Genomic DNA, 22,810 nt, shown 5'->3' with positions numbered 1-22,810 from the left:
CAACACCTCGGTCATGAAAACTGAAATCGTTCTCCTTTAAAAAAAACGGAATGATCCGGGACTGTGAGCTCTGCCATTTCAAACAGAAACAGAATGATCCGGGACTGTGAGCACTCTCTTTTTAAACAGACCCAGAGTGATTAACAACTGACCACGACCCATTCCATTATAGACAGGCCTGATTTTCAATGCTTATGAAATCGATGGCAACATATATCGGACTGTTTCTATAACAGGCGGCCGATTACGATGCCCGCTTTTCTGTTGGGTGACAAATTGAAAGTTTACTCCATTGTAATTTTCCCTTTATCTCCGTCATTTCTCTCCAGCCAAATGAACTGAGTCTAGGTGTCAGCCGTGGCTCAGCGGCAGCAAAGTCAAGCACCACTCCAGAGACTTGAGCACATAATCCAGGCTGACACTCCAGTGCAGCAATGACGGAGTGCTGCACTGTTGGTGCCTCCGTCTTTCTAGTAAGACGTTAAACCGGGCCCTCGGATCCCATGAGAGTATGCCGAAAAGAACGAGGATGTCTCGCCCATTATTTATATCTCAACCAAAGACACTAAAGCAGAAAATCTCGTCATTAAGATTGATAAATATTTTTGAAATTACATTGCCTCCTAAAGGAGAAATTTATGTTTCTGCTCCCTAATCATTTGGCTCTGGTCCCGCTACTCTTTAATTCGGTGACAATCTCAGCAGAAGAAAGGAGGAGTTCGACAATCTTCGAATCGCGATCACTGCTCCAACTTCATTCAAGAAGTTGAAGAATTGCAGTGGTCTCTTTTAATTTTAACAAGATATGAGTAATGCATGGGGCACAGACCAGGAGCACCAGAGCGCCTCTGACGAAATTGCATTTGAAAGCTTATTTTAGACAAGATTCAGTTAAATGCTCGGAAAGTGTACCAGTATCAAACGTAATAACGACGAGGATGGGAGCTGAACCCTCGCGTACAGATCGGCAATAGATTAACTGTCTATCGCCTTAACCTTTCGGCCACCTCGACTCAACCATATACTGCTCTCAGCCATTTCATTTCCTGCTTTTTGCATCGAAGCAGAAATACCCTGAAAGAAAGTCCACTTCACCGCTTATCCTGCCCGTGCACCCAGATCAACAATGTTGAAAATGTACAATCAGCTTAATGTAAGCAAAAGGCCTTCCACTGCTTCAGTTGAGGGACTGTCAAAAATGGTCAGTTTGAAGCCAGATTCGGAACAGAAAAAGTGTCGCCCAGTTAATTAAACGACTGCGGCAGGACTCGAACCTGCAATTTTCTGATGACTAAATAACTCATAACCGAAGTCAGACGCCTTATCCATTAGGCCACGCAGCCGCTGATACTGCGGGTTGTCTTTTTATGGGGAGAATTGTGAGCAGATTCAAGGAAACTGCTCGCAAAAAGAAGCGGATTGAGGAAAAGTTAAACATTTTAACCGAATGAACAGGACTTCTGCGAGCTGGGTTTGCACCAGCGCAGGGAATCGCAATGCAACTTGAAGCAGAGCATCGGTGGTTCGTTGGTCTAGGGGTATGACTCTCGCTTAGGGAATTTCCGTGGCTTAAAATGCGAGACGTCCCGCGTTCAAATCCCGGACTGAGCCCCGCCGCATTTAGTTAAACTCAACACCTCGGTCATGAAAGCTGAAACCGTTCTACTTTAAAAAATACGGAATTAATCGGGACTGTGAGCTCTGCCATTTTAAACAGAAACAGAATGATCCGGGAATGTGAGCACTCCCGGTTTAAATAGACCCAGAGTGATTAACAACTGACCACGACCCATTCCATTATAGACAGGCCTGATTTTCAATGCTTATGAAATCGATGGCAACATAAATCGGACTGTTTCTATAACAGGCGGCCGATTACGATGCCCGCTTTTCTGTTGGGTGACAAATTGAAAGTTTACTCCATTGTAATTTTTCCCTTTATCTCCGTCATTTCTCTCCAGCCAAATGAACTGAGTCTAGGTGTCAGCCGTGGCTCAGCGGCAGCAAAGTCAAGCACCACTCCAGAGACTTGAGCAGATAATCCAGGCAGACACCCCAGTGCAGTAATGAGGTAGTGCTGCACTGTTGGTGCCTCCGTCTTTCTAGTAAGACGTTAAACCGGGTCCTCCGATCCCATGAGAGTATGCCGAAAAGAACGAGGATGTCTCGCCCCTTATTTATATCTCAACCAAAGACACTAAAACAGAAAATCTCGTCATTAAGGTTGATAAATATTTTTGAAATTACATTGCCTCCTAAAGGAGAAATTTATGTTTCTGCTCCCTAATCATTTGCCTCTGGTCCCGCTACTCTTTCATTCGGTGACAATGTCAGCAGAAGAAAGGAGGAGGTCGACAATCTCCGAACCGCGATCACTGCTCCAACTTCATTCAAGAAGTTGAAGAATTGCAGTGGTCTCTTTTAATTTTAACAAGATATGAGTAATGCATGGGGCACAGACCAGGAGCACCAGAGCGCCTCTGACGAAATTGCATTTGAAAGCTTATTTTAGACAAGATTCAGTTAAATGCTCGGAAAGTGTACCAGTATCAAACGTAATAACGACGAGGATGGGAGCTGCACCCTCGCGTACAGATCGGCAATAGATTAACTGTCTATCGCCTTAACCTTTCGGCCACCTCGACTCAACCATATACTGCTCTCAGCCATTTCATTTCCTGCTTTTTGCATCCAAGCAGAAATACCCTGAAAGAAAGTCCACTTCACCGCTTATCCTGCCCGTGCACCCAGATCAACAATGTTGAAAATGTACAATCAGCTTAATGTAAGCAAAAGGCCTTCCACTGCTTCAGTTGAGGGACTGTCAAAAATGGTCGGTTTGAAGCCAGATTCGGAACAGAAAAACTGTCGCCCAGTTAATTAAACGACTGCGGCAGGACTTGAACCTGCAATCTTCTGATGACTGAATAACTCATAACCGAAATCAGACGCCTTATCCATTCGGCCACGCAGCCGCTGATACTGCTGGTTGTCTTTTTATGGGGAGAATTGTGAGCAGATTCAAGGAAACTGCTCGCAAAAAGAAGCGGATTGAGGAAAAGTTAAACATTTTAACTGAATGAACAGGACTTCTGCGAGCTGGGTTTGCACCAGCGCAGGGAATCACAATGCAACTTGAAGCAAAGCATCGGTGGTTCTTTGGTCTCGGGGTATGACTCTCGCTTAGGGAATTTCCGTGGCTTAAAATGCGAGACGTCCCGGGTTCAAATCCCGGACTGAGCCCCGCCGCATTTAGTTAAACTCAACACCTCGGTCATGAAAACTGAAATCGTTCTCCTTTAAAAAAAACGGAATGATCCGGGACTGTGAGCTCTGCCATTTCAAACAGAAACAGAATGATCCGGGACTGTGAGCACTCTCTTTTTAAACAGACCCAGAGTGATTAACAACTGACCACGACCCATTCCATGATAGACATTCCTGATTTTCAATGCTTATGAAATCGATGGCAACATATATCGGACTGTTTATATAACAGGCGGCCGATTACGATGCCCGCTTTTCTGTTGGGTGACAAATTGACAGTTTACTCCATTGTAATTTTCCCTTTATCTCCGTCATTTCTCTCCAGCCAAATGAACTGAGTCTAGGTGTCAGCCGTGGCTCAGCGGCAGCAAAGTCAAGCACCACTCCAGAGACTTGAGCAGATAATCCAGGCTGACACCCCAGTGCAGTAATGAGGTAGTGCTGCACTGTTGGTGCCTCCGTCTTTCTAGTAAGACGTTAAACCGGGCCCTCGGATCCCATGAGAGTATGCCGAAAAAACGAGGATGTCTCGCCCATTATTTATATCTCAACCAAAGACACTAAAGCAGAAAATCTCGTCATTAAGGTTGATAAATATTTTTGAAATTACATTGCCTCCTAAAGGAGAAATTTATGTTTCTGCTCCCTAATCATTTGCCTCTGGTCCCGCTACTCTTTCATTCGGTGACAATGTCAGCAGAAGAAAGGAGGAGTTCGACAATCTCCGAATCGCGATCACTGCTCCAACTTCATTCAAGAAGTTGAAGAATTGCAGTGGTCTCTTTTAATTTTAACAAGATATGAGTAATGCATGGGGCACAGACCAGGAGCACCAGAGCGACTCTGACGAAATTGCATTTGAAAGCTTATTTTAGGCAAGATTCAGTTAAATGCTCGGAAATTGTACCAGTATCAAACGTAATAATGACGAGAATGGGAGCTGAACCCTCGCGTACAGATCGGCAATAGATTAACAGTCTATCGCCTTAACCTTTCGGCCACCTCGACTCAACCATATACCGCTCTCAGCCATTCCATTTCCTGCTTTTTGCATCTAAGCAGAAATACCCTGAAAGAAAGTCCACTTCACCGCTTATCCTGCCCGTGCACCCAGATCTACAATGTTGAAAATGTACAATCAGCTTAATGTAAGCAAAAGGCCTTCCACTGCTTCAGCTGAGGGACTGTCAAAAATTGTCGGTTTGAAGCCAGATTCGGAACAGAAGAAGTGTCGCCCAGTTAATTAAACGACCGCAGCAGGACTCAAACCTGCAATCTTCTGATAACTGAAAAACTCGCGAACCGAATTCAGACGCCTTACCCATTAGGCCACGCAGCCGCAGATGCTGCTGAGCTTCTTTTTATGGGGAGAATTGTGAGCAGATTCAAGGAAACTGCTCGCAAAAAGAAGCGGATTGAGGAAAAGTTAAACATTTTAACTGAATGAACAGGACTTCTGCGAGCTGGGTTTGCACCAGCGCAGGGAATCGCATTGCAACTTAAACCATAACATCGGCGGCTCGTTGGTCTAGGGGTATGATTCTCGCTTAGGGAATTTCCATGGCTTAAATTGCGAGAGGTCCCGGGTTCAAATCCCGGACGAGCCCCGCCACATTTAGTTGAATTCAACACCTCGGTCATGAAAACTGAAATCGTTCTCCTTTAAAAAAAACGGAATGATCCGGGACTGTGAGCTCTGCCATTTCAAACAGAAACAGAATGATCCGGGACTGTGAGCACTCTCTTTTTAAACAGACCCAGAGTGATTAACAACTGACCACGACCCATTCCATTATAGACAGGCCTGATTTTCAATGCTTATGAAATCGATGGCAACATATATCGGACTGTTTCTATAACAGGCGGCCGATTACGATGCCCGCTTTTCTGTTGGGTGACAAATTGAAAGTTTACTCCATTGTAATTTTCCCTTTATCTCCGTCATTTCTCTCCAGCCAAATGAACTGAGTCTAGGTGTCAGCCGTGGCTCAGCGGCAGCAAAGTCAAGCACCACTCCAGAGACTTGAGCACATAATCCAGGCTGACACTCCAGTGCAGTAATGACGTAGTGCTGCACTGTTGGTGCCTCCGTCTTTCTAGTAAGACGCTAAACCGGGCCCTCGGATCCCATGAGAGTATGCCGAAAAGAACGAGGATGTCTCGCCCATTATTTATATCTCAACCAAAGACACTAAAGCAGAAAATCTCGTCATTAAGGTTGATAAATATTTTTGAAATTACATTGCCTCCTAAAGGAGAAATTTATGTTTCTGCTCCCTAATCATTTGGCTCTGGTCCCGCTACTCTTTAATTCGGTGACAATCTCAGCAGAAGAAAGGAGGAGTTCGACAATCTCCGAATCGCGATCACTGCTCCAACTTCATTCAAGAAGTTGAAGAATTGCAGTGGTCTCTTTTAATTTTAACAAGATATGAGTAATGCATGGGGCACAGACCAGGAGCACCAGAGCGCCTCTGACGAAATTGCATTTGAAAGCTTATTTTAGACAAGATTCAGTTAAATGCTCGGAAAGTGTACCAGTATCAAACGTAATAACGACGAGGATGGGAGCTGCACCCTCGCGTACAGATCGGCAATAGATTAACTGTCTATCGCCTTAACCTTTCGGCCACCTCGACTCAACCATATACTGCTCTCAGCCATTTCATTTCCTGCTTTTTGCATCTAAGCAGAAATACCCTGAAAGAAAGTCCACTTCACCGCTTATCCTGCCCGTGCACCCAGATCAACAATGTTGAAAATGTACAATCAGCTTAATGTAAGCAAAAGGCCTTCCACTGCTTCAGTTGAGGGACTGTCAAAAATGGTCGGTTTGAAGCCAGATTCGGAACAGAAAAAGTGTCGTCCAGTTAATTAAACGACTGCGGCAGGACTCGAACCTGCAATTTTCTGATGACTGAATAACTCATAATCGAAGTCAGACGCCTTATCCATTAGGCCACGCAGCCGCTGATACTGCTGGGTGTCTTTTTATGGGGAGAATTGTGAGCAGATTCAAGGAAACTGCTCGCAAAAAGAAGCGGATTGAGGAAAAGTTAAACATTTTAACTGAATGAACAGGACTTCTGCGAGTTTGGTTTGCACCAGCGCAGGGAATCACAATGCAACTTGAAGCAGAGCATCGGTGGCTCGTTGGTCTTAGGGGTATGACTCTCGCTTAGGGAATTTCCGTGGCTTAAAATGCGAGACGTCCCGGGTTCAAATCCGGGACTGAGCCCCGCCGCATTTAGTTAAACTCAACACCTCGGTCATGAAAGCTGAAACCGTTCTACTTTAAAAAATACGGAATTAATCGGGACTGTGAGCTCTGCCATTTTAAACAGAAACAGAATGATCCGGGACTGTGAGCACTCTCTTTTTATACAGACCCAGAGTGATTAACAACTGACCACGACCCATTCCATTATAGACAGGCCTGATTTTCAATGCTTATGAAATCGATGGCAACATATATCGGACTGTTTCTATAACAGGCGGCCGATTACGATGCCCGCTTTTCTGTTGGGTGACAAATTGAAAGTTTACTCCATTGTAATTTTCCCTTTATCTCCGTCATTTCTCTCCAGCCAAATGAACTGAGTCTAGGTGTCAGCCGTGGCTCAGCGGCAGCAAAGTCAAGCACCACTCCAGAGACTTGAGCACATAATCCAGGCTGACACACCAGTGCAGTAATGACGTAGTGCTGCACTGTTGGTGCCTCCGTCTTTCTAGTAAGACGGTAAACCGGGCCCTCGGATCCCATGAGAGTATGCCGAAAAGAACGAGGATGTCTCGCCCATTATTTATATCTGAACCAAAGGCACTTAAGCAGAAAATCTCGTCATTAAGGTTGATAAATATTTTTGAAATTACATTGCCTCCTAAAGGAGAAATTTATGTTTCTGCTCCCTAATCATTTGGCTCTGGTCCCGCTACTCTTTAATTCGGTGACAATCTCAGCAGAAGAAAGGAGGAGTTCGACAATCTCCGAATCGCGATCACTGCTCCAACTTCATTCAAGAAGTTGAAGAATTGCAGTGGTCTCTTTTAATTTTAACAAGATATGAGTAATGCATGGGGCACAGACCAGGAGCACCAGAGCGCCTCTGACGAAATTGCATTTGAAAGCTTATTTTAGACAAGATTCAGTTAAATATTCGGAAAGTGTACCAGTATCAAACGTAATAACGACGAGGATGGGAGCTGAACCCTCGCGTACAGATCGGCAATAGATTAACTGTCTATCGCCTTAAACTTTCGGCCACCTCGACTCAACCATATACTGCTCTCAGCCATTTCATTTCCTGCTTTTTGCATCTAAGCAGAAATACCCTGAAAGAAAGTCCACTTCACCGCTTATCCTGCCCGTGCACCCAGATCAACAATGTTGAAAATGTACAATCAGCTTAATGTAAGCAAAAGGCCTTCCACTGCTTCAGTTGAGGGACTGTCAAAAATGGTCGGTTTGAAGCCAGATTCGGAACAGAAAAAGTGTCGCCCAGTTAATTAAACGACTGCGGCAGGACTCGAACCTGCAATCTTCTGATGACTGAATAACTCATAACCGAAGTCAGACGCCTTAACCATTAGGCCACGCAGCCGCTGTTACTGCTGGGTGTCTTTTTATGGGGAGAATTGTGAGCAGACTCAAGGAAACTGCTCGCAAAAAGAAGCGGATTGAGGAAAAGTTAAACATTTTAACTGAATGAACAGGACTTCTGCGAGCTGGGTTTGCACCAGCGCAGGGAATCACAATGCAACTTAAAGCAGAGCATCGGTGGTTCGTTGGTCTTGGGGTATGACTCTCGCTTAGGAAATTTCCGTGGCTTAAAATGCGAGACGTCCCGGGTTCAAATCCCGGACTGAGCCCCGCCGCATTTCGTTAAACTCAACACCTCGGTCATGAAAGCTGAAACCGTTCTACTTTAAAAAATACGGAATTAATCGGGACTGTGAGCTCTGCCATTTTAAACAGAAACAGAATGATCCGGGAATGTGAGCACTCCCGGTTTAAATAGACCCAGAGTGATTAACAACTGACCACGACCCATACCATTATAGACAGGCCTGATTTTCAATGCTTATGAAATCGGTGGCAACATAAATCGGACTGTTTCGAAAACAGGCGGCCGATTACGATGCCCGCTTTTCTGTTGGGTGACAAATTGAAAGTTTACTCCATTGTAATTTTTGCCTTTATCTCCGTCATTTCTCTCCAGCCAAATGAACTGAGTCTAGGTGTCAGCCGTGGCTCAGCGGCAGCAAAGTCAAGCACCACTCCAGAGACTTGAGCAGATAATCCAGGCAGACACCCCAGTGCAGTAATGTGGTACTGCTGCACTGTTGGTGCCTCCGTCTTTCTAGTAAGACGTTAAACCGGGTCCTCCGATCCCATGAGAGTATGCCGAAAAGAACGAGGATGTCTCGCCCCTTATTTACATCTCAACCAAAGACACTAAAACAGAAAATCTCGTCATTAAGGTTGATAAATATTTTTGAAATTACATTGCCTCCTAAAGGAGAAATTTATGTTTCTGCTCCCTAATCATTTGCCTCTGGTCCCGCTACTCTTTCATTCGGTGACAATCTCAGCAGAAGAAAGGAGGAGTTCGACAATCTCCGAATCGCGATCACTGCTCCAACTTCATTCAAGAAGTTGAAGAATTGCAGTGGTCTCTTTTAATTTTAACAAGATATGAGTAATGCATGGGGCACAGACCAGGAGCACCAGAGCGCCTCTGACGATATTGCATTTGAAAGCTTATTTTAGGCAAGATTCAGTTAAATGCTCGGAAATTGTACCAGTATCAAACGTAATAATGACGAGAATGGGAGCTGAACCCTCGCGTACAGATCGGCAATAGATTAACAGTCTATCGCCTTAACCTTTCGGCCACCTCGACTCAACCATATACTGCTCTCAGCCATTCCATTTCCTGCTTTTTGCATCTAAGCAGAAATACCCTGAAAGAAAGTCCACTTCACCGCTTATCCTGCCCGTGCACCCAGATCTACAATGTTGAAAATGTACAATCAGCTTAATGTAAGCAAAAGGCCTTCCACTGCTTCAGTTGAGGGACTGTCAAAAATTGTCGGTTTGAAGCCAAATTCGGAACAGAAGAAGTGTTGCCCAGTTAAATTAAACGACCGCAGCAGGACTCGAACCTGCAATCTTCTGATAACTGAAAAACTCGCTAACCGAATTCAGACGCCTTACCCATTAGGCCACGCAGCCGCAGATGCTGCTGAGCTTCTTTTTATGGGGAGAATTGTGAGCAGATTCAAGGAAACTGCTCGCAAAAAGAAGCGGATTGAGGAAAAGTTAAGCATTTTAACTGAATGAACAGCACTTCTGCGAGCTGGGTTTGCACCAGCGCAGGGAATCGCAATGCAACTTAAAACATAACATCGGCGGCTCGTTGGTCTAGGGGTATGATTCTCGCTTCGGGAATTTCCATGGCTTAAATTGCGAGAGGTCCCGGGTTCAAATCCCGGACGAGCCCCGCCCCATTTAGTTGAATTCAAAACCTCGGTCATGAAAACTGAAATCGTTCTCCTTTAAAAAAAACGGAATCATCCGGGACTGTGAGCTCTGCCATTTTAAACAGAAACAGAATGATCCGGGACTGTGAGCACTCCCGGTTTAAATAGACCCAGAGTGATTAACAACTGACCACGACCCATTCCATTATAGACAGGCCTGATTTTCAATGCTTATGAAATCGATGGCAACATAAATCGGACTGTTTCTATAACAGGCGGCCGATTACGATGCCCGCTTTTCTGTTGGGTGACAAATTGAAAGTTTACTCCATTGTAATTTTTCCCTTTATCTCCGTCATTTCTCTCCAGCCAAATGAACTGAGTCTAGGTGTCAGCCGTGGCTCAGCGGCAGCAAAGTCAAGCACCACTCCAGAGACTTGAGCAGATAATCCAGGCAGACACCCCAGTGCAGTAATGAGGTAGTGCTGCACTGTTGGTGCCTCCGTCTTTCTAGTAACACGTTAAACCGGGTCCTCCGATCCCATGAGAGTATGCCGAAAAGAACGAGGATGTCTCGCCCCTTATTTATATCTCAACCAAAGACACTAAAACAGAAAATCTCGTCATTCAGGTTGATAAATATTTTTGAAATTACATTGCCTCCTAAAGGAGAAATTTATGTTTCTGCTCCCTAATCATTTGCCTCTGGTCCCGCTACTCTTTCATTCGGTGACAATCTCAGCAGAAGAAAGGAGGAGTTCGACAATCTCCGAATCACGATCACTGTTCCACATTCATTCAAGAAGTTGAAGAATTGCAGTGGTCTCTTTTAATTTTAACAAGATATGAGTAATGCATGGGGCACAGACCAGGGGCACCAGAGCGACTCTGACGAAATTGCATTTGAAAGCTTAATTTAGGCAAGATTCAGTTAAATGCTCGGAAATTGTACCAGTATCAAACGTAATAATGACGAGAATGGGAGCTGAACCCTCGCGTACAGATCGGCAATAGATTAACAGTCTATCGCCTTAACCTTTCGGCCACCTCGACTCAACCATATACTGCTCTCAGCCATTCCATTTCCTGCTTTTTGCATCTAAGCAGAAATACCCTGAAAGAAAGTCCACTTCACCGCTTATCCTGCCCGTGCACCCAGATCTACAATGTTGAAAATGTACAATCAGCTTAATGTAAGCAAAAGGCCTTCCACTGCTTCAGTTGAGGGACTGTCAAAAATTGTCGGTTTGAAGCCAGATTCGGAACAGAAGAAGTGTCGCCCAGTTAATTAAACGACCGCAGCAGGACTCGAACCTGCAATCTACTGATAACTGAAAAACTCGCTAACCGAATTCAGACGCCTTACCCATTAGGCCACGCAGCCGCAGATGCTGCTGAGTTTCTTTTTATGGGGAGAATTGTGAGCAGATTCAAGGAAACTGCTCGCAAAAAGAAGCGGATTGAGGAAAAGTTAAACATTTTAACTGAATGAACAGGACTTCTGCGAGCTGGGTTTGCACCAGCGCAGGGAATCGCAATGCAACTTAAAACATAACATCGGCGGCTCGTTGGTCTAGGGGTATGATTCTCGCTTAGGGAATTTCCATGGCTTAAATTGCGAGAGGTCCCGGGTTCAAATCCCGGACGAGCCCCGCCACATTTCGTTGAATTCAAAACCTCGGTCATGAAAACTGAAATCGTTCTCCTTTAAAATAAAACGGAATGATCCGGGACTGTGAGCTCTGCCATTTCAAACAGAAACAGAATGATCCGGGACTGTGAGCACTCTCTTTTTAAACAGACCCAGAGTGATTAACAACTGACCACGACCCATTCCATTATAGACAGGCCTGATTTTCAATGCTTATGAAATCGATGGCAACATATATCGGACTGTTTCTATAACAGGCGGCCGATTACGATGCCCGCTTTTCTGTTGGGTGACAAATTGAAAGTTTACTCCATTGTAATTTTCCCTTTATCTCCGTCATTTCTCTCCAGCCAAATGAACTGAGTCTAGGTGTCAGCCGTGGCTCAGCGGCAGCAAAGTCAAGCACCACTCCAGAGACTTGAGCAGATAATCCAGGCAGACACCCCAGTGCAGTAATGACGTAGTGCTGCACTGTTGGTGCCTCCGTCTTTCTAGTAAGACGTTAAACCGGGCCCTCGGATCCCATGAGAGTATGCCGAAAAGAACGAGGATGTCTCGCCCATTAGTTATATCTCAACCAAAGACACTAAAGCAGAAAATCTCGTCATTAAGGTTGATAAATATTTCTGAAATTACATTGCCTCCTAAAGGAGAAATTTATGTTTCTGCTCCCTAATCATTTGGCTCTGGTCCCGCTACTCTTTAATTCGGTGACAATCTCAGCAGAAGAAAGGAGGAGTTCGACAATCTCCGAATCGCGATCACTGCTCCAACTTCATTCAAGAAGTTGAAGAATTGCAGTGGTCTCTTTTAATTTTAACAAGATATGAGTAATGCATGGGGCACAGACCAGGAGCACCAGAGCGCCTCTGACGAAATTGCATTTGAAAGCTTATTTTAGACAAGATTCAGTTAAATGCTCGGAAAGTGTACCAGTATCAAACGTAATAACGACGAGGATGGGAGCTGAACCCTCGCGTGCAGATCGGCAATAGATTAACTGTCTATCGCCTTAACCTTTCGGCCACCTCGACTCAACCATATACTGCTCTCAGCCATTTCATTTCCTGCTTTTTGCATCTAAGCAGAAATACCCTGAAAGAAAGTGCACTTCACCGCTTATCCTGCCCGTGCACCCAGATCAACAATGTTGAAAATGTACAATCAGCTTAATGTAAGCAAAAGGCCTTCCACTGCTTCAGTTGAGGGACTGTCAAAAATGTTCGGTTTGAAGCCAGATTCGGAACAGAAAAAGTGTCGCCAAGTTAATTAAACGACTGCGGCAGGATTCGAACCTGCAATCTTCTGATGACTAAATAACTCATAACCGAAGTCAGACGCCTTATCCATTAGGCCACGCAGCCGCTGATACTGCTGGGTGTCTTTTTATGGGGAGAATTGTGAGCAGATTCAAGGAAACTGCTCGCAAAAAGAAGCGGATTGAGGAAAAGTTAAACATTTTAACTGAATGAACAGGACTTCTGCGAGCTGGGTTTGCACCAGCGCAGGGAATCACAATGCAACTTGAAGCACAGCATCGGTGGTTCGTTGGTCTAGGGGTATGACTCTCGCTTAGGGAATTTTCGTGGCTTAAAATGCGAGACGTCCCGGGTTCAAATCCCGGGCTGAGCCCCGCCGCATTTAGTTAAACTCAACACCTCGGTTATGAAAGCTGAAACCGTTCTACTTTAAAAAATACGGAATTAATCGGGACTGTGAGCTCTGCCATTTTAAACAGAAACAGAATGATCCGGGAATGTGAGCACTCCCGGTTTAAATAGACCCAGAGTGATTAACAACTGACCACGACCCATTCCATTATAGACAGGCCTGATTTTCAATGCTTATGAAATCGATGGCAACATAAATCGGACTGTTTCTATAACAGGCGGCCGATTACGATGCCCGCTTTTCTGTTGGGTGACAAATTGAAAGTTTACTCCATTGTAATTTTTCCCTTTATCTCCGTCATTATTCTCCAGCCAAATGAACTGAGTCTAGGTGTCAGCCGTAGCTCAGCGGCAGCAAAGTCAAGCACCACTCCAGAGACTTGAGCACATAATCCAGGCTGACACTCCAGTGCAGTAATGAGGTAGTGCTGCACTGTTGGTGCCTCCGTCTTTCTAGTAAGACGTTAAACCGGGTCCTCCGATCCCATGAGAGTATGCCGAAAAGAACGAGGATGTCTCGCCCCTTATTTATATCTCAACCAAAGACACTAAAACAGAAAATCTCGTCATTAAGGTTGATAAATATTTTTGAAATTACATTGCCTCCTAAAGGAGAAATTTATGTTTCTGCTCCCTAATCATTTGCCTCTGGTCCCGCTACTCTTTCATTCGGTGACAATCTCAGCAGAAGAAAGGAGGAGTTCGACAATCTCCGAATCGCGATCACTGCTCCAACTTCATTCAAGAGGTTGAAGAATTGCAGTGGTCTCTTTTAATTTTAACAAGATATGAGTAATGCATGGGGCACAGACCAGGAGCACCAGAGCGACTCTGACGAAATTGCATTTGAAAGCTTATTTTAGGCAAGATTCAGTTAAATGCTCGGAAATTGTACCAGTATCAAACGTAATAATGACGAGAATGGGAGCTGAACCCTCGCGTACAGATCGGCAATAGATTAACAGTCTATCGCCTTAACCTTTCGGCCACCTCGACTCAACCATATACTGCTCTCAGCCATTCCATTTCCTGCTTTTTGCATCTAAGCAGAAATACCCTGAAAGAAAGTCCACTTCACCGCTTATCCTGCCCGTGCACCCAGATCTACAATGTTGAAAATGTACAATCAGCTTAATGTAAGCAAAAGGCCTTCCACTGCTTCAGTTGAGGGACTGTCAAAAATTGTCGGTTTGAAGCCAGATTCGGAACAGAAGAAGTGTCGCCCAGTTAATTAAACGACCGCAGCAGGACTCGAACCTGCAATCTACTGATAACTGAAAAACTCGCTAATCGAATTCAGACGCCTTACCCATTAGGCCACGCAGCCGCAGATGCTGCTGAGTTTCTTTTTATGGGGAGAATTGTGAGCAGATTCAAGGAAACTGCTCGCAAAAAGAAGCGGATTGAGGAAAAGTTAAACATTTTAACTGAATGAACAGGACTTCTGCGAGCTGGGTTTGCACCAGCGCAGGGAATCGCAATGCAACTTAAAACATAACATCGGCGGCTCGTTGGTCTAGGGGTATGATTCTCGCTTAGGGAATTTCCATGGCTTAAATTGCGAGAGGTCCCGGGTTCAAATCCCGGACGAGCCCCGCCACATTTCGTTGAATTCAAAACCTCGGTCATGAAAACTGAAATCGTTCTCCTTTAAAATAAAACGGAATGATCCGGGACTGTGAGCTCTGCCATTTCAAACAGAAACAGAATGATCCGGGACTGTGAGCACTCTCTTTTTAAACAGACCCAGAGTGATTAACAACTGACCACGACCCATTCCATTATAGACAGGCCTGATTTTCAATGCTTATGAAATCGATGGCAACATATATCGGACTGTTTCTATAACAGGCGGCCGATTACGATGCCCGCTTTTCTGTTGGGTGACAAATTGAAAGTTTACTCCATTGTAATTTTCCCTTTATCTCCGTCATTTCTCTCCAGCCAAATGAACTGAGTCTAGGTGTCAGCCGTGGCTCAGCGGCAGCAAAGTCAAGCACCACTCCAGAGACTTGAGCAGATAATCCAGGCAGACACCCCAGTGCAGTAATGACGTAGTGCTGCACTGTTGGTGCCTCCGTCTTTCTAGTAAGACGTTAAACCGGGCCCTCGGATCCCATGAGAGTATGCCGAAAAGAACGAGGATGTCTCGCCCATTAGTTATATCTCAACCAAAGACACTAAAGCAGAAAATCTCGTCATTAAGGTTGATAAATATTTCTGAAATTACATTGCCTCCTAAAGGAGAAATTTATGTTTCTGCTCCCTAATCATTTGGCTCTGGTCCCGCTACTCTTTAATTCGGTGACAATCTCAGCAGAAGAAAGGAGGAGTTCGACAATCTCCGAATCGCGATCACTGCTCCAACTTCATTCAAGAAGTTGAAGAATTGCAGTGGTCTCTTTTAATTTTAACAAGATATGAGTAATGCATGGGGCACAGACCAGGAGCACCAGAGCGCCTCTGACGAAATTGCATTTGAAAGCTTATTTTAGACAAGATTCAGTTAAATGCTCGGAAAGTGTACCAGTATCAAACGTAATAATGACGAGGATGGGAGCTGAACCCTCGCGTGCAGATCGGCAATAGATTAACTGTCTATCGCCTTAACCTTTCGGCCACCTCGACTCAACCATATACTGCTCTCAGCCATTTCATTTCCTGCTTTTTGCATCTAAGCAGAAATACCCTGAAAGAAAGTGCACTTCACCGCTTATCCTGCCCGTGCACCCAGATCAACAATGTTGAAAATGTACAATCAGCTTAATGTAAGCAAAAGGCCTTCCACTGCTTCAGTTGAGGGACTGTCAAAAATGGTCGGTTTGAAGCCAGATTCGGAACAGAAAAAGTGTCGCCCAGTTAATTAAACGACTGCGGCAGGACTCGAACCTGCAATCTTCTGATGACTGAATAACTCATAACCGAAATCAGACGCCTTATCCATTAGGCCACGCAGCCGCTGATACTGCTGGTTGTCTTTTTATGGGGAGAATTGTGAGCAGATTCAAGGAAACTGCTCGCAAAAAGAAGCGGATTGAGGAAAAGTTAAACATTTTAACCGAATGAACAGGACTTCTGCGAGCTGGGTTTGCACCACCGCAGGGAATCACAATGCAACTTGAAGCAGAGCATCGGTGGTTCGTTGGTCTAGGGGTATGACTCTCGCTTAGGGAATTTCCGTGGCTTAAAATGCGAGACGTCCCGGGTTCAAATCCCGGACTGAGCCCCGCCGCATTTAGTTAAACTCAACACCTCGGTCATAAAAGCTGAAACCGTTCTACTTTAAAAAATACGGAATTAATCGGGACTGTGAGCTCTGCCATTTTAAACAGAAACAGAATGATCCGGGAATCTGAGCACTCCCGGTTTAAATAGACCCAGAGTGATTAACAACTGACCACGACCCATTCCATTATAGACAGGCCTGATTTTCAATGCTTATGAAATCGATGGCAACATAAATCGGACTGTTTCTATAACAGGCGGCCGATTACGATGCCCGCTTTTCTGTTGGGTGACAAATTGAAGGTTTACTCCATTGTAATTTTTCCCTTTATCTCCGTCATTTCTCTCCAGCCAAATGAACTGAGTCTAGGTGTCAGCCGTGGCTCAGCGGCAGCAAAGTCAAGCACCACTCCAGAGACTTGAGCAGATAATCCAGGCAGACACCCCAGTGCAGTAATGAGGTAGTGCTGCACTGTTGGTGCCTCCGTTTTTCTAGTAAGACGTTAAACCGGGTCCTCCGATCCCATGAGAGTATGCCGAAAAGAACGAGGATGTCTCGCCCCTTATTTATATCTCACCCAAAGACACTAAAACAGAAAATCTCGTCATTAAGGTTGATAAATATTTTTGAAATTACATTTCCTCCTAAAGGAGAAATTTATGTTTCTGCTCCCTAATCATTTGCCTCTGGTCCCGCTACTCTTTCATTCGGTGACAATGTCAGCAGAAGAAAGGAGGAGTTCGACAATCTCCGAATCGCGATCACTGCTCCAACTTCATTCAAGAAGTTGAAGAATTGCAGTGGTCTCTTTTAATTTTAACAAGATATGAGTAATGCATGGGGCACAGACCAGGAGCACCAGAGCGACTCTGACGAAATTGCATTTGAAAGCTTATTTTAGGCAAGATTCAGTTAAATGCTCGGAAATTGTACCAGTATCAAACGTAATAATGACGAGAATGGGAGCTGAACCCTCGCGTACAGATCGGCAATAGATTAACAGTCTATCGCCTTAACCTTTCGGCCACCTCGACTCAACCATATACCGCTCTCAGCCATTCCATTTCCTGCTTTTTGCATCTAAGCAGAAATACCCTGAAAGAAAGTCCACTTCACCGCTTATCCTGCCCGTGCACCCAGATCTACAATGTTGAAAATGTACAATCAGCTTAATGTAAGCAAAAGGCCTTCCACTGCTTCAGCTGAGGGACTGTCAAAAATTGTCGGTTTGAAGCCAGATTCGGAACAGAAGAAGTGTCGCCCAGTTAATTAAACGACCGCAGCAGGACTCAAACCTGCAATCTTCTGATAACTGAAAAACTCGCTAACCGAATTCAGACGCCTTACCCATTAGGCCACGCAGCCGCAGATGCTGCTGAGCTTCTTTTTATGGGGAGAATTGTGAGCAGATTCAAGGAAACTGCTCGCAAAAAGAAGCGGATTGAGGAAAAGTTAAACATTTTAACTGAATGAACAGGACTTCTGCGAGCTGGGTTTGCACCAGCGCAGGGAATCGCAATGCAACTTAAACCATAACATCGGCGGCTCGTTGGTCTAGGGGTATGATTCTCGCTTAGGGAATTTCCATGGCTTAAATTGCGAGAAGTCCCGGGTTCAAATCCCGGACGAGCCCCGCCACATTTAGTTGAATTCAACACCTCGGTCATGAAAACTGAAATCGTTCCCCTTTTAAAAAAACGGAATGATCCGGGACTGTGAGCTCTGCCATTTCAAACAGAAACAGAATGATCCGGGACTGTGAGCACTCTCTTTTTAAACAGACCCAGAGTGATTAACAACTGACCACGACCCATTCCATTATAGACAGGCCTGATTTTCAATGCTTATGAAATCGATGGCAACATATATCGGACTGTTTCTATAACAGGCGGCCGATTACGATGCCCGCTTTTCTGTTGGGTGACAAATTGAAAGTTTACTCCATTGTAATTTTCCCTTTATCTCCGTCATTTCTCTCCAGCCAAATGAACTGAGTCTAGGTGTCAGCCGTGGCTCAGCGGCAGCAAAGTCAAGCACCACTCCAGAGACTTGAGCACATAATCCAGGCTGACACTCCAGTGCAGTAATGACGTAGTGCTGCACTGTTGGTGCCTCCGTCTTTCTAGTAAGACGTTAAACCGGGCCCTCGGATCCCATGAGAGTATGCCGAAAAGAACGAGGATGTCTCGCCCATTATTTATATCTCAACCAAAGACACTAAAGCAGAAAATCTCGTCATTAAGGTTGATAAATATTTTTGAAATTACATTGCCTCCTAAAGGAGAAATTTATGTTTCTGCTCCCTAATCATTTGGCTCTGGTCCCGCTACTCTTTAATTCGGTGACAATCTCAGCAGAAGAAAGGAGGAATTCGACAATCTCCGAATCGCGATCACTGCTCCAACTTCATTCAAGAAGTTGAAGAATTGCAGTGGTCTCTTTTAATTTTAACAAGATATGAGTAATGCATGGGGCACAGACCAGGAGCACCAGAGCGCCTCTGACGAAATTGCATTTGAAAGCTTATTTTAGACAAGATTCAGTTAAATGCTCGGAAAGTGTACCAGTATCAAACGTAATAACGACGAGGATGGGAGCTGCACCCTCGCGTACAGATCGGCAATAGATTAACTGTCTATCGCCTTAACCTTTCGGCCACCTCGACTCAACCATATACTGCTCTCAGCCATTTCATTTCCTGCTTTTTGCATCCAAGCAGAAATACCCTGAAAGAAAGTCCACTTCACCGCTTATCCTGCCCGTGCACCCAGATCAACAATGTTGAAAATGTACAATCAGCTTAATGTAAGCAAAAGGCCTTCCACTGCTTCAGTTGAGGGACTGTCAAAAATGGTCGGTTTGAAGCCAGATTCGGAACAGAAAAAGTGTCGCCCAGTTAATTAAACGACTGCGGCAGGACTCGAACCTGCAATCTTCTGATGACTGAATAACTCATAACCGAATTCAGACGCCTTATCCATTAGGCCACGCAGCCGCTGATACTGCTGGTTGTCTTTTTATGGGGAGAATTGTGAGCAGATTCAAGGAAACTGCTCGCAAAAAGAAGCGGATTGAGGAAAAGTTAAACATTTTAACTGAATGAACAGGACTTCTGCGAGCTGGGTTTGCACCAGCGCAGGGAATCACAATGCAACTTGAAGCAGAGCATCGGTGGTTCGTTGGTCTAGGGGTATGACTCTCGCTTAGGGAATTTCCGTGGCTTAAAATGCGAGACGTCCCGGGTTCAAATCCCGGACTGAGCCCCGCCGCATTTAGTTAAACTCAACACCTCGGTCATGAAAGCTGAAACCGTTCTACTTTAAAAAATACGGAATTAATCGGGACTGTGAGCTCTGCCATTTTAAACAGAAACAGAATGATCCGGGAATCTGAGCACTCCCGGTTTAAATAGACCCAGAGTGATTAACAACTGACCACGACCCATTCCATTATAGACAGGCCTGATTTTCAATGCTTATGAAATCGATGGCAACATAAATCGGACTGTTTCTATAACAGGCGGCCGATTACGATGCCCGCTTTTCTGTTGGCTGACAAATTGAAAGTTTACTCCATTGTAATTTTTCCCTTTATCTCCGTCATTTCTCTCCAGCCAAATGAACTGAGTCTAGGTGTCAGCCGTGGCTCAGCGGCAGCAAAGTCAAGCACCACTCCAGAGACTTGAGCAGATAATCCAGGCAGACACCCCAGTGCAGTAATGAGGTAGTGCTGCACTGTTGGTGCCTCCGTCTTTCTAGTAAGACGTTAAACCGGGTCCTCCGATCCCATGAGAGTATGCCGAAAAGAACGAGGATGTCTCGCCCCTTATTTATATCTCAACCAAAGACACTAAAACAGAAAATCTCGTCATTAAGGTTGATAAATATTTTTGAAATTACATTGCCTCCTAAAGGAGAAATTTATGTTTGTGCTCCCTAATCATTTGCCTCTGGTCCCGCTACTCTTTCATTCGGTGACAATGTCAGCAGAAGAAAGGAGGAGTTCGACAATCTCCGAATCGCGATCACTGCTCCAACTTCATTCAAGAAGTTGAAGAATTGCAGTGGTCTCTTTTAATTTTAACAAGATATGAGTAATGCATGGGGCACAGACCAGGAGCACCAGAGCGACTCTGACGAAATTGCATTTGAAAGCTTATTTTAGGCAAGATTCAGTTAAATGCTCGGAGATTGTACCAGTATCAAACGTAATAATGACGAGAATGGGAGCTGAACCCTCGCGTACAGATCGGCAATAGATTAACAGTCTATCGCCTTAACCTTTCGGCCACCTCGACTCAACCATATACCGCTCTCAGCCATTCCATTTCCTGCTTTTTGCATCTAAGCAGAAATACCCTGAAAGAAAGTCCACTTCACCGCTTATCCTGCCCGTGCACCCAGATCTACAATGTTGAAAATGTACAATCAGCTTAATGTAAGCAAAAGGCCTTCCACTGCTTCAGCTGAGGGACTGTCAAAAATTGTCGGTTTGAAGCCAGATTCGGAACAGAAGAAGTGTCGCCCAGTTAATTAAACGACCGCAGCAGGACTCAAACCTGCAATCTTCTGATAGCTGAAAAACTCGCTAACCGAATTCAGACGCCTTACCCATTAGGCCACGCAGCCGCAGATGCTGCTGAGCTTCTTTTTATGGGGAGAATTGTGAGCAGATTCAAGGAAACTGCTCGCAAAAAGAAGCGGATTGAGGAAAAGTTAAACATTTTAACTGAATGAACAGGACTTCTGCGAGCTGGGTTTGCACCAGCGCAGGGAATCGCAATGCAACTTAAACCATAACATCGGCGGCTCGTTGGTCTAGGGGTATGATTTCTCGCTTAGGGAATTTCCATGGCTTAAATTGCGAGAGGTCCCGGGTTCAAATCCCGGACGAGCCCCGCCACATTTAGTTGAATTCAACACCTCGGTCATGAAAACTGAAATCGTTCTCCTTTAAAAAAAACGGAATGATCCGGGACTGTGAGCTCTGCCATTTCAAACAGAAACAGAATGATCCGGGAATGTGAGCACTCTCTTTTTAAACAGACCCAGAATGATTAACAACTGACCACGACCCATTCCATTATAGACAGGCCTGATTTTCAATGCTTATGAAATCGATGGCAACATATATCGGACTGTTTCTATAACAGGCGGCCGATTACGATGCCCGCTTTTCTGTTGGGTGACAAATTGAAAGTTTACTCCATTGTAATTTTCCCTTTATCTCCGTCATTTCTCTCCAGCCAAATGAACTGAGTCTAGGTGTCAGCCGTGGCTCAGCGGCAGCAAAGTCAAGCACCACTCCAGAGACTTGAGCAGATAATCCAGGCTGACACTCCAGTGCAGTAATGAGGTAGTGCTGCACCGTTGGTGCCTCCGTCTTTCTAGCAAGACGTTAAACCGGGCCCTCGGATCCCATGAGAGTATGCCGAAAAGAACGAGGATGTCTCGCCCATTATTTATATCTCAACCAAAGACACTAAAGCAGAAAATCTCGTCATAAAGGTTGATAAATATTTTTGAAATTACATTGCCTCCTAAAGGAGAAATTTATGTTTCTGCTCCCTAATCATTTGGCTCTGGTCCCGCTACTCTTTAATTCGGTGACAATCTCAGCAGAAGAAAGCAGGAGTTCGAAAATCTCCGAATCGCGATCACTGCTCCAACTTCATTCAAGAAGTTGAAGAATTGCAGTGGTCTCTTTTAATTTTAACAAGATATGAGTAATGCATGGGGCACAGACCAGGGGCACCAGAGCGCCTCTGACGAAATTGCATTTGAAAGCTTATGTTAGACAAGTTTCAGTTAAATGCTCGGAAAGTGTACCAGTATCAAACGTAATAACGACGAGGATGGGAGCTGAACCCTCGCGTACAGATCGGCAATAGATTAACTGTCTATCGCCTTAACCTTTCGGCCACCTCGACTCAACCATATACTGCTCTCAGCCATTTCATTTCCTGCTTTTTGCATCCAAGCAGAAATACCCTGAAAGAAAGTCCACTTCACCGCTTATCCTGCCCGTGCACCCAGATCAACAATGTTGAAAATGTACAATCAGCTTAATGTAAGCAAAAGGCCTTCCACTGCTTCAGTTGAGGGACTGTCAAAAATGGTCGGTTTGAAGCCAGATTCGGAACAGAAAAAGTGTCGCCCAGTTAATTAAACGACTGCGGCAGGACTCGAACCTGCAATCTTCTGATGACTGAATAACTCATAACCGAAGTCAGACGCCTTATCCATTAGGCCACGCAGCCGCTGATACTGCTGGGTGTCTTTTTATGGGGAGAATTGTGAGCAGATTCAAGGAAACTGCTCGCAAAAAGAAGCGGATTGAGGAAAAGTTAAACATTTTAACTGAATGAACAGGACTTCTGCGAGCTGGGTTTGCACCAGCGCAGGGAATCACAATGCAACTTGAAGCAGAGCATCGGTGGTTCGTTGGTCTAGGGGTATGACTCTCGCTTAGAGATATTTCTGTGGCTTAAAATGCGAGACGTCCCGGGTTCAA

The 22,810-nt window shown here is 44.9% G+C and overlaps 11 non-coding genes across 11 annotated transcripts; 6 read left to right on the top strand and 5 right to left on the bottom strand.

The window, feature by feature from the left end:
• Positions 1-2,885: 2,885 nt before the first annotated feature.
• On the bottom strand, positions 2,886-2,975 carry trnar-ucg (transfer RNA arginine (anticodon UCG)). Its single transcript is given in 2 exon segments — positions 2,886-2,921; positions 2,939-2,975. It is a non-coding gene; the product is annotated as a tRNA-Arg (tRNA).
• Positions 2,976-4,784: 1,809 nt separating this feature from the next.
• Positions 4,785-4,874, top strand: trnap-agg (transfer RNA proline (anticodon AGG)). The gene is given in 2 exon segments: positions 4,785-4,820; positions 4,839-4,874. It is a non-coding gene; the product is annotated as a tRNA-Pro (tRNA).
• A 2,904-nt stretch (positions 4,875-7,778) lies between these two features.
• On the bottom strand, positions 7,779-7,868 carry trnar-ucg (transfer RNA arginine (anticodon UCG)). The gene is given in 2 exon segments: positions 7,779-7,814; positions 7,832-7,868. It is a non-coding gene; the product is annotated as a tRNA-Arg (tRNA).
• Positions 7,869-9,680: 1,812 nt separating this feature from the next.
• trnap-cgg (transfer RNA proline (anticodon CGG)) lies at positions 9,681-9,770 on the top strand. The gene is given in 2 exon segments: positions 9,681-9,716; positions 9,735-9,770. It is a non-coding gene; the product is annotated as a tRNA-Pro (tRNA).
• Positions 9,771-11,312: 1,542 nt separating this feature from the next.
• trnap-agg (transfer RNA proline (anticodon AGG)) lies at positions 11,313-11,402 on the top strand. Its single transcript is given in 2 exon segments — positions 11,313-11,348; positions 11,367-11,402. It is a non-coding gene; the product is annotated as a tRNA-Pro (tRNA).
• A 1,273-nt stretch (positions 11,403-12,675) lies between these two features.
• On the bottom strand, positions 12,676-12,765 carry trnar-ucg (transfer RNA arginine (anticodon UCG)). The gene is given in 2 exon segments: positions 12,676-12,711; positions 12,729-12,765. It is a non-coding gene; the product is annotated as a tRNA-Arg (tRNA).
• A 1,811-nt stretch (positions 12,766-14,576) lies between these two features.
• On the top strand, positions 14,577-14,666 carry trnap-agg (transfer RNA proline (anticodon AGG)). The gene is given in 2 exon segments: positions 14,577-14,612; positions 14,631-14,666. It is a non-coding gene; the product is annotated as a tRNA-Pro (tRNA).
• A 1,273-nt stretch (positions 14,667-15,939) lies between these two features.
• trnar-ucg (transfer RNA arginine (anticodon UCG)) lies at positions 15,940-16,029 on the bottom strand. The gene is given in 2 exon segments: positions 15,940-15,975; positions 15,993-16,029. It is a non-coding gene; the product is annotated as a tRNA-Arg (tRNA).
• A 1,811-nt stretch (positions 16,030-17,840) lies between these two features.
• trnap-agg (transfer RNA proline (anticodon AGG)) lies at positions 17,841-17,930 on the top strand. Its single transcript is given in 2 exon segments — positions 17,841-17,876; positions 17,895-17,930. It is a non-coding gene; the product is annotated as a tRNA-Pro (tRNA).
• Positions 17,931-21,103: 3,173 nt separating this feature from the next.
• Positions 21,104-21,194, top strand: trnap-agg (transfer RNA proline (anticodon AGG)). Its single transcript is given in 2 exon segments — positions 21,104-21,140; positions 21,159-21,194. It is a non-coding gene; the product is annotated as a tRNA-Pro (tRNA).
• A 1,272-nt stretch (positions 21,195-22,466) lies between these two features.
• Positions 22,467-22,556, bottom strand: trnar-ucg (transfer RNA arginine (anticodon UCG)). Its single transcript is given in 2 exon segments — positions 22,467-22,502; positions 22,520-22,556. It is a non-coding gene; the product is annotated as a tRNA-Arg (tRNA).
• Between the last annotated feature and the right edge of the window lie 254 nt (positions 22,557-22,810).

This window comes from Somniosus microcephalus, unplaced genomic scaffold (assembly GCF_052327205.1).
Source record: "Somniosus microcephalus isolate GS21.2 unplaced genomic scaffold, FLI_Smic_1.0 unresolved_chr1, whole genome shotgun sequence".
NCBI classification, from domain to species: Eukaryota; Metazoa; Chordata; class Chondrichthyes; order Squaliformes; family Somniosidae; genus Somniosus; species Somniosus microcephalus.
The sequence above is the reverse complement of the archived record's forward strand: the minus strand, read 5'-3'. Positions and strand labels throughout refer to the sequence as shown.